We start from the raw sequence: 9,168 nt of genomic DNA on the forward strand, positions 1-9,168 counted from the left end.
GCCTGAATTGGACGTGCAGTTAAGAATGGATGGATGTATGTTTGTTACCTGCTTCAAACCACTGCTTTAGCAAACTGCTCTCAGGACTTAATATTTCCCCATCGCTATCTCTAAGTTGTCATGTTGCAGTTTGCTTCTTGAATTTGCAGGAAGCTAAGTTAATCGTCAGGTTTTTACCCATCTATTGTGATATTAATTTGTTGAGGAATTAACAGAACAAAGCGCACGAGAATGTCTGCTGCCCCCCCCCCCCCCCCCCCTTCAATCTGCGCTCCTCATCTGCCTGTCAGTGTGGAGAGAGAGCGATCCTTTTTTTCACTGATCTGTCCGCTTCAGCACAGTAAGACAGGAACAATGACCAAAGACCGTTAATTACCACCAATTACAGGCCAAAGAAGCTCTTGTTCACTATGGTTTGTGTGTAACCCAAGCCCAGGAAGCCGCATGACGGCTGTCCCGCTGTGTCTGTTCCTTCACCTGCCTCCAGAGCACCACATACACGCACTGTTCTTACCACCATCACGTCATATTTTATACCTACCTGGATTAATAAACACCCGCTTGTATCTGAATAAACTGGCAGCTGCTTTTTGTGCTCTACCATTTCACTTAATACTGCTTTACTTAGCAGGTAAAGGGTTAATGGACTGGTCCCCTGAGGTTAGTGTAGAAAGCTTATGGGCTTGGCAAAGATGATGAGGTCATTCCCAGCTAAGAAACAATAAGTGATTTGCAGCACACAGTAAACATTCTGCTGGGCTACTATGAATACATTATTTATATTAATATTTTCTGTGTTCACTGGAAGATCCAAATTGAACAGGACAGTATTAATAGCACATATATGAGGATAACCGCCTCATTGTTTTCTATACAGATGTGAAGTATCTGTTTTAACCACGGGCCATTAAATTGAATACTTTGAATAAACTGAGATGGGAGTGAAAGTTTCTGACACCTGTTGTATTAATTATCTAAATTATCTAATTCTGTGGTTCACGTACTGGGTATAAGTGCCACTTATGCAGGCTAGTCTGAAAGCACTGATGTGTCTTTATGGGTCAGATGTGCGCTTCATTCATACTCCTGAAACTTGATCTCCTGCTGCAACATCAAGGCGACCATCTGTGAGGAACCATCAAAATAAAACCTTCCAGGCTAGCTAACATCCACGGTTCCTGTGTGTGTGTGTGTGTGTGTGTGTGTGTGTGTGTGTGTGTGTGTGTGTGCGTGCGTGCGTGCGTGCGTGCGTGCGTGCGTGCGTGCGTGCGTGCGTGCGTGTGTGTTTTTACCTTGATGTCAAAGCCTATTTTCTGGTGTCAAAGGACACCCATACATGATGTCCTGAAGATCTATAGACAGATGGGACCATTACGGTCAAAGCCCCTGGCTTTGTTTGTCCTAAGTCGGTGATGAAATATTGATGGAAAAATAGAAATATTTTGCCCGCTGCTCAATGTTGCTCATCTAAAAGGGTTAATGAGTGTGAGGACTTCCCTGTCTCCTCTTACAACCAAATGTAGCTCAACTACTCACTAACATTGACCGGAGTCTGCAGGCTCTGTGGGCCTAACAAGAATCGATAACCTTTTTCAATACCGGATTAAGTCCGGGTATAATTGCTCAAGTAGCCGAATCCTGACTGATGAGTGCGCTGGCCTGCATTTTACAAACTTTGGATATTGTCCGTCTTTGAAAAGATCAGAATAGTAGGACATTAAAAAGATTTTTGCCTATTTTCCTTCTTGCTGAGAGTGAGACTCACTTCTGTCTGGTAAATATAAAGCCACAACCATCTGCCAGTTAGCTAAGCCTGGCTCTGTCCAGACGTAACAAAATCCACCCTAGCCTGAGGTTTTTGCACTTTTATCTTTGCACAGATTAAGCAAACAAACTGTAACATGTTTGTTGCCTTTTGTGGTGGATTTTGTTCCAGCTGAACTGAGCCAACCTCTCTTGCTTCCCCTTCTTATGATAAGCTGGACTAACTCCCAGTCATGTAGGGTCATGTTTAATATAACAGTGATAGAAACACTGATCATTCACTGTCAATTTAAGTCAACGTATGCTTCTTAATCTGTAATTAAGGGTAGAAATATACATCACATCATATATTACCTACAGGTTTCTTAAGTATTTGACTAATTTGTGGATTTTTTCCGCAAACTTGCACAAATTGCTTCTTTTTAGCACACTAATCGCACAGATCAATACTGAGATGAGCGTACTGACTGTGATTCTCTTTACTTGGAGCTTCAGTACACTTTTATTGGCTACATTATAGCTTAAAGTAACATCTTTGCTTTGACAATGAGTTTTTTCCGACTTCATTTAAAACCTTTAAACTCCTGTGTTTGGATAATTCTTTGAAACTGGTTTGAAACTTCTGCCGTACTTTCACTGAATCCAAACCTATCAAAGTTATGACAAACACAAGCGCACACACACACACCATTACAATGCCCTCAATTTTGCAGGTCCCTCTGGGAAGCGCCAATGCAGCATGTTGATCTCAAATCAATAGATTTATCTCCCTGTGTTGCTTCCCTTCCCCTCCTCTCCCTGGGGGTCTGCTGGCGAGGTTTGTTTGCTGGCACACGCTCTTTATGTTCTTCGATCTGTTACTCTGTGAGGAGGTGACTGGATGAGGGGTTCAAGGTGGATGCTGGTAGCCTCATTCTCAGTGAATCCCCTGGATGATGTAAATGTTTAATGGCGCTGGTTATTCGGTTGTTATGGCGTGTGTTATGATGGATGGTAATGCAATGTTTTCTGATGGTGCCTGAATTACACCGCAGGGTATGCAGGCTATTTGGGCTGGGTGTTTAACTGGCTTTCATTACTGAACTTTGCAAATATGCTCTGAAATTATAGTTCAAGCTGCTGCAGTATTTTCTGCTTCAGTAGTCATTTTAAGTCATTTTTGCACAGCGTCTTGACTACTAAACATGGTAACTTCACTCTAGCTTTCTTGTTATTGCTTTGATACTAAATGCACTGAGTGACCACATCTTTCTCATCCCATATAAATGTCTTCCAATTCACCTAGCTTAAACGTTTTGTGTGCCTTGTATTCTCCATGTTTACATGTAGATTTTAAAGCTGACACATTTACATTTGAAACCTAATTTGACAGAAAATTATTGTAATTTTACAACATTGTGCTAAATCTTGAAAATGGATCATAAATCCTGAAGCTATCATCTACATCAGGGGTGTCAAACTCAAATACACAGTGGGCCAAAATTCAAAACTGGAACAAAGTCGCGGGCTAACGTTAATATTTATTGAAATATATTTATTCATCCAGATATAAGAATGAATCTTTTCTTATGGACTCAAACACGTTTTGCTGAAAAACTGAATATGGAACAAGCAAAGCTTAACACTAAACAATATATATATTAGCTGTATAATACCAGTAGGCCAGCTCTGATAGTAATTTGGTATGGCTTCGCGGGCCAAATGTAATTAGGCTGCGGGCCAAATTTGGCCCGCGGGCCAGAGTTTGACACCTATGATCTACATGTAAATAATGCACTACATTACACAACACAGTTACAAATTGCATTTCATTTATGCAAATTAAATTTTGTACAGTATGACTGATTTAGTGGAGGAGTGCAATTTTCTATTGGAAAAACAACTAGTTCAAAGAGAATATTGTTGATTTGTAAAGATAGTTATCAGGTCACTAACAAAGTTTAGGTTGATGATGAACAAATTTTGCTGGATGGATCCATCCTTTCATGTTGTTTACACCAAATTCTGGTCCTACTGTGCGAATGTTGCAGCAGAAATTGAGACTCTGGCAACATTTTTGCAATATTCTATTGCCCAAACTGAGGCAAACAGTTTCCTGTTCTTCATAACTGACTGCCTGTGAGGCAAAGATACTACAATATTAGAAAGAGATCCCAACAACCAAACAACCCATTATGAACAAGCAACTGGTGACGGTAGGAAGGAAAAAACACCCTTTCTACAGGAAGAAAACTGTAGAAAGTGGGTTTGCAATACTCATCACACAGGTCTTGTACCCTAAGTATAAACTTTATCAAAAAACACCCATTTTGAGCCTAATCTTAAAGGTCATTTTGAAAACTCTGAGAAGCACAAGTAAGCCAGCGGTCTGAGACTGAATTGCTCTAGTAGAATAAGATGGTACTATGAGGTCTTTAAAATATGATGGGACCTGATAATTCTAGATTTTGTGTGTAAGGATAAGAATTTTGAATTTAATCTGAATTTAATAGGGAGCCTTTCTCACCTTCCTCCTCGATTCTGATGCTCGGGTTGAACTTCACCAGGCTGTGTTGACCATGTATACATGGCTAAATGCATTGAGCCTCCACGTGACCAGCTGATTGGATGCTATGCGTTAATGAGACTTTGAACAGGTATACCTTATAAAGTGGCCACAAAGTGTACACATAGTGTTTTAGCTTTGGTGTGAGACTAACAGGGCTGCTAAGCTGTACAAAAGACTCATGTGACGTGTTTTGCAAACCATAAAGAAAGGCATGCAACCAGTTGTGAAAAATAGGTTTGAAAAGTTGTGAGATGGTGATAAATTATGCATGCTAAGTTGGGTTTTTTTCCTTTTTTGGACAGCCCTGGAAGATCTATGCGCCTTTGTATGCATGAAATGAGGAACACTTGTTTTGCTGTGCAGTATTCAGGGATGTGCTGCCACCTCAAAGCTGATCCAGCTGTATGCCTTGGCTGAGCATTATGTGATACTTTGCACCTCAGTGAGTATGAGCAACACAGCAGTAGGTGAGGGTTTTATCTCGAAAGTAGATTCAACACCAGCCGAGGACATCAACGGTCGGTTCCGCTTTTAAAATGCCTCGGGGCCCCATAAGCTGTGGGTTTAAAGTGCCGAAAAGAATTGCAACCCTGCTTTGCTTTGGGTGAATAAAAAAAACATTCAGTCCATTTCTGCAGCTCTGCCTGCTGATATGCTTTTATTTCTGTCATGCCTGGTGTTTGGCTTTGAACGGCGCCTCGTGTCATCCTTATGAAACTCTTTTCACCGGCTTGTTTTGTGGTGACAGCAGAAGAATTACCTGCAAAACACTCTTTGTCAGCTCAGTGTGCAGAGAGCTCACAAACAAGACCATTTAGCTATTATTTCCTCTCAGTATCCGTTAGACACAGCAAAACGGATGTTTATCAAGAAAAATGGGCGACTGTGGGAGAGGAGGAAAATAGGACAGGTGAAGAGAGAGGCCAGGAGAGAGGGATGGAGAAAAGACGAGAAGGGGTGAGGATGGGGGGGAGGGTTATTGGAGTTGAGGAGGGGTCATGGTGTCCCAGTGGAGAGAAATAGTGGAAACATCCGTAATTTTCACTGCGGGATCCCGTGTAATTGAGTCATTTAAAATACAGATACAGAGCTGAATCAAAGCAAAGTGGCTCTTGGCGGGAGGAGGGGGCTGCAAAGTAAAATGGAAAAGAGGTAAAAACAAGGAGGTAAAAAGTGTGTTTCTCCTATTAGTGGGAGAAGCTGGTCTGTTTATCCTATTCATCTGTCAATCTTCTCTTTCAAGACACCGTGTTACCTGCCACAGATTTTCTTTTGTTTGTCCTCATATACTCTTTCAGTCAGCATTATGCTCCTGTTTTATGTTTTTTTTTAATTCATTTGTGGCACTGACTTAGCTTTTTGTCTCTGACTAGGTTCGTTTAGTCTTTGTGATGGATCTCCTATAATTTGACTGTTATGTTGCACTTTTTTTATATCTCATTTATTTTAGTCAACAATCAATGTTGAATTGACTTAGCAAATTCTTTATATATAGCTTCTTCAGTTTCTATCATTTCTGATCACACATTTCCAGATAAATAAACACGACTTATAAATTGAGGAGTTTTTGGATTTTACGTTGTTTTTCATAAATAGAGAAAATGCTGATTTGATTTAGTAGCTTCGATTTTGTGAAGACATTTTTTAATTCTCGTTTTTAAATTTTAAAACGAGAGATAAACCTGTGGCGTGAGCAAATTTTGTTTAGACTGCAACAGAACAGCAAAAAAAGCAAGCAGCAGCACCTATGGAGAATAAGAAATGCAATAAAGAGTTAGCACAGCCTTCGTTTTAAAATGAACTTATGTGATCATGTAAATGAGTGTTAGAATGTAGAAAATATACATTTTACTAGCAGTGAAGTATTTCTGTGGGATTCTAGGATGAAAGTAACTTCAAGCACATAGTTTGCAAAGCAGGAAAACTTAACTGTCAAACTACTGTACAGAAAAAAATCACCAAGCATATATGGCATATTGTTTTCACTGAATTGTTGAGCACACCCAGGTGCAGACACACCTTACAGTTTGTGTCGCATGTGTGTGTTGCAGGTGTAAAGAAGTGTCATTATTCAGTAGTACTGTGTGAGAAGCACTGAGCATCTTTATAATGGCCATAATAAATAAAACCAATGCTTTCTGTTATGACAGGTGAACCAGTACTGCAAATACTGCAAACAGACATATTGTTGAACACCAAAAAAGTAAGAGCAATTTTTTCCAGCAACTCTACACCTCATCCCAAACCATAAGCAACACACACATGCTTAAAAAACATAGTTTAAGTACACCTACACTGGCTTATACAGGAAAAAGATAATAATATTACATAGTAAGTAAATCATTAATCATTAATATTTAATATGAAGGTTTAAGTCCTGGGACAACTGCTCAAGGTTTAAAGGCTAAGATAAGATCTGTGATTAGAAAACTAGTTCCCATACTTGCAGCTGCATGTTTCTACACGCTGTTTAAAGGTGAGCTCAACATTTTTCACAGGTCATTTAATATATGGAATATTTGTTAAAAAATAGTTATGTAAATTCTTTTGTGCCTCCATCTGAAGGCACATGAATCAGCATTGTTTGGATGTGCAGACTTTAGGTTTAAAAGAATTAAAAAATAATGAGCCCCATATGCTTCGTACAGACAAAAACTTGCACCCATCTGGTAGGTGGTTAAGTTGCACTGTGAGTAATTCTGGCCCCTGATTTTAAAACTGCACAACCGGGGTGTCGAACATGCAGCCCCGGGGGACCATATTCAACCCAATGGCTTTGCATGGTGAGAAAATTGCAATGAAGTCATTCACTACACTTTTCTTTTTTATCATAAGATGCAATCCCATTACTGCTGTGGTAATGTGATGTTAGTATTACTACACAGAAGAAGTATTTTTAGATGTAGACATTTTGTTTCAGTAGGATTGATGTTTAGATTCAAAGGCTATGCATGATCAGTAAATGTAACATGTCTGTGAAAAGCACTCCGTAATTAAACTTTACATAATTACTCCTTCCTCTCCTTCACTTATTAAAGTAAGAATAAATTAAGGGTTTTATTTAAGGGGTTTTTTTGCCTATGAAACACACTCTATAAATAGTTACTATAGTTACTTTCTTACTTATTTACTCACACTACTTGTTATTTATGCAACTAACTGTGAATTGATGAATTTATGTTACTCTCTTTTTATTCTTATGCAATGTTCATATATGGACAATACACTAGAGTGAAACAACAGAAAGAATGTGTTTAGGGTCATAGTGTTTGTTGCAAACTTCTTACAGAGAAGGAAGAAATGAAAGAAACTAGTTATGCAACATACAAAATTTACAAAATTGCCAAAATTCGAGTGAATGCATGATATGGATAATACAAAAAACCCAACATATTTATTACGTTTGAAATTTAAGAACAGCTATTTTGGAAATTGGTTGTGGAAATAATTCACAAGCTGTGGCCCTCATTTTTTTTTTCAGATATGAAAATCATTAACGCTTCAGAGCCAAGGTTTATTTACTGCTTCCTGCTGCATGAACAATGTCTTCCTGAATGAAAGCCATGCTGGGATACCTCTGAGACCTCTGGATGAAACTCTAAACTATGTCTTGCATCCAGCCTTTAGAAATTTATGCCCATAGCAGAACTATGGCAATTATAAAGCAATTACAGTCTCATATTGCCTGTTCTTTTGAGATTGGAGAGAAAAGAGGAGGAGGTAAAAGCTCGGTAGTCAAAAAGAGTAAGTGTGCCAATATTGATGCTCCTTTTTCCTAACTGCTCAGTTGTCCACCTCTGCATGTGTTCCACTTGCCTGACCGCAGAAAACATCAAATTTTGACTTCACTGAAATGAGCATGAAAAGGACAAAAAGAAAAAAGATCAGCTACTCAGCTTCAACTGATGATACTTTTTTTTTTTTTTTTTAAAAACAACCTTTTATTCTTGAGAGACCAAAAGCTTGGCTGAGTTTGTGCTCAAATGCACTTCGCTGGCGAGTGGCCCAACAGTTTTACCACAGTGAACCCTGGGAACAAGCATCTATTCTCTGCCAGACAATGACAGGGAGGAAGCTGTGTCTGTGTGTGACACTTGATCAGCCTGCTACGGTAACCACAGCTCCACACACATAAACACACACTTGGTCAGTTCCCGCTGCTTGATTGGCAGCACTCCAGAGACCCACACCTGCCTTAACTGCCTTTGCTTACTACTAGGCCATTTAACCAGATGGCGGGCTGATTTTATACAAATTGTATGTGTGTGCTTGAGTCCATTCTCATGAATGCATCGTCTGGCTGTATATGAAGAAAACCACCTGACTGTGTCTTTGATTTCCCAGCCACCTCCGGGTTTGAATACATTGGCAGCACAGCACATGGTTGCAATATGTTAGTCGCCCAGATCAGACTTCAGTCCTGCTAGATTGGAGGTCTTCATTTAGAGGTGCTGGTCTGGGAACAGCGCTCAGTTGCCATTTAATTTCTCTGCTTCTTTTCTGGGAGTGATAACATGCCCGGGGGCCGACGAGGAAAGGAAACTGATATATGTAGTTACGTCTGTAAGACACGGCATGCCAGTCTCCATGTCTCAAATTAGAGCAGCTGCATGAACTTGCTACATATAAGAGGAAAACATATTTAAGTGTTTAAGAAGCAGCATCTTAACAGACTTATGAGGATCAGTTGTGGGCAACAGAAACTTCCACACAAACGACCAGACAGATTAGACTTGAAGAAAACTTGAAGAATGAAGAAAATCCTCATCAAGACGACTCCAAAAAAATCTCCAGAAACTCTTAACTGCATCTGCTCTGCTGGACCACATATTAATATCAGTCCTCAGTGGTCAACT

This window comes from Astatotilapia calliptera, chromosome 7, assembly GCF_900246225.1.
Source record: "Astatotilapia calliptera chromosome 7, fAstCal1.2, whole genome shotgun sequence".
Classification (NCBI taxonomy): domain Eukaryota; kingdom Metazoa; phylum Chordata; class Actinopteri; order Cichliformes; family Cichlidae; genus Astatotilapia; species Astatotilapia calliptera.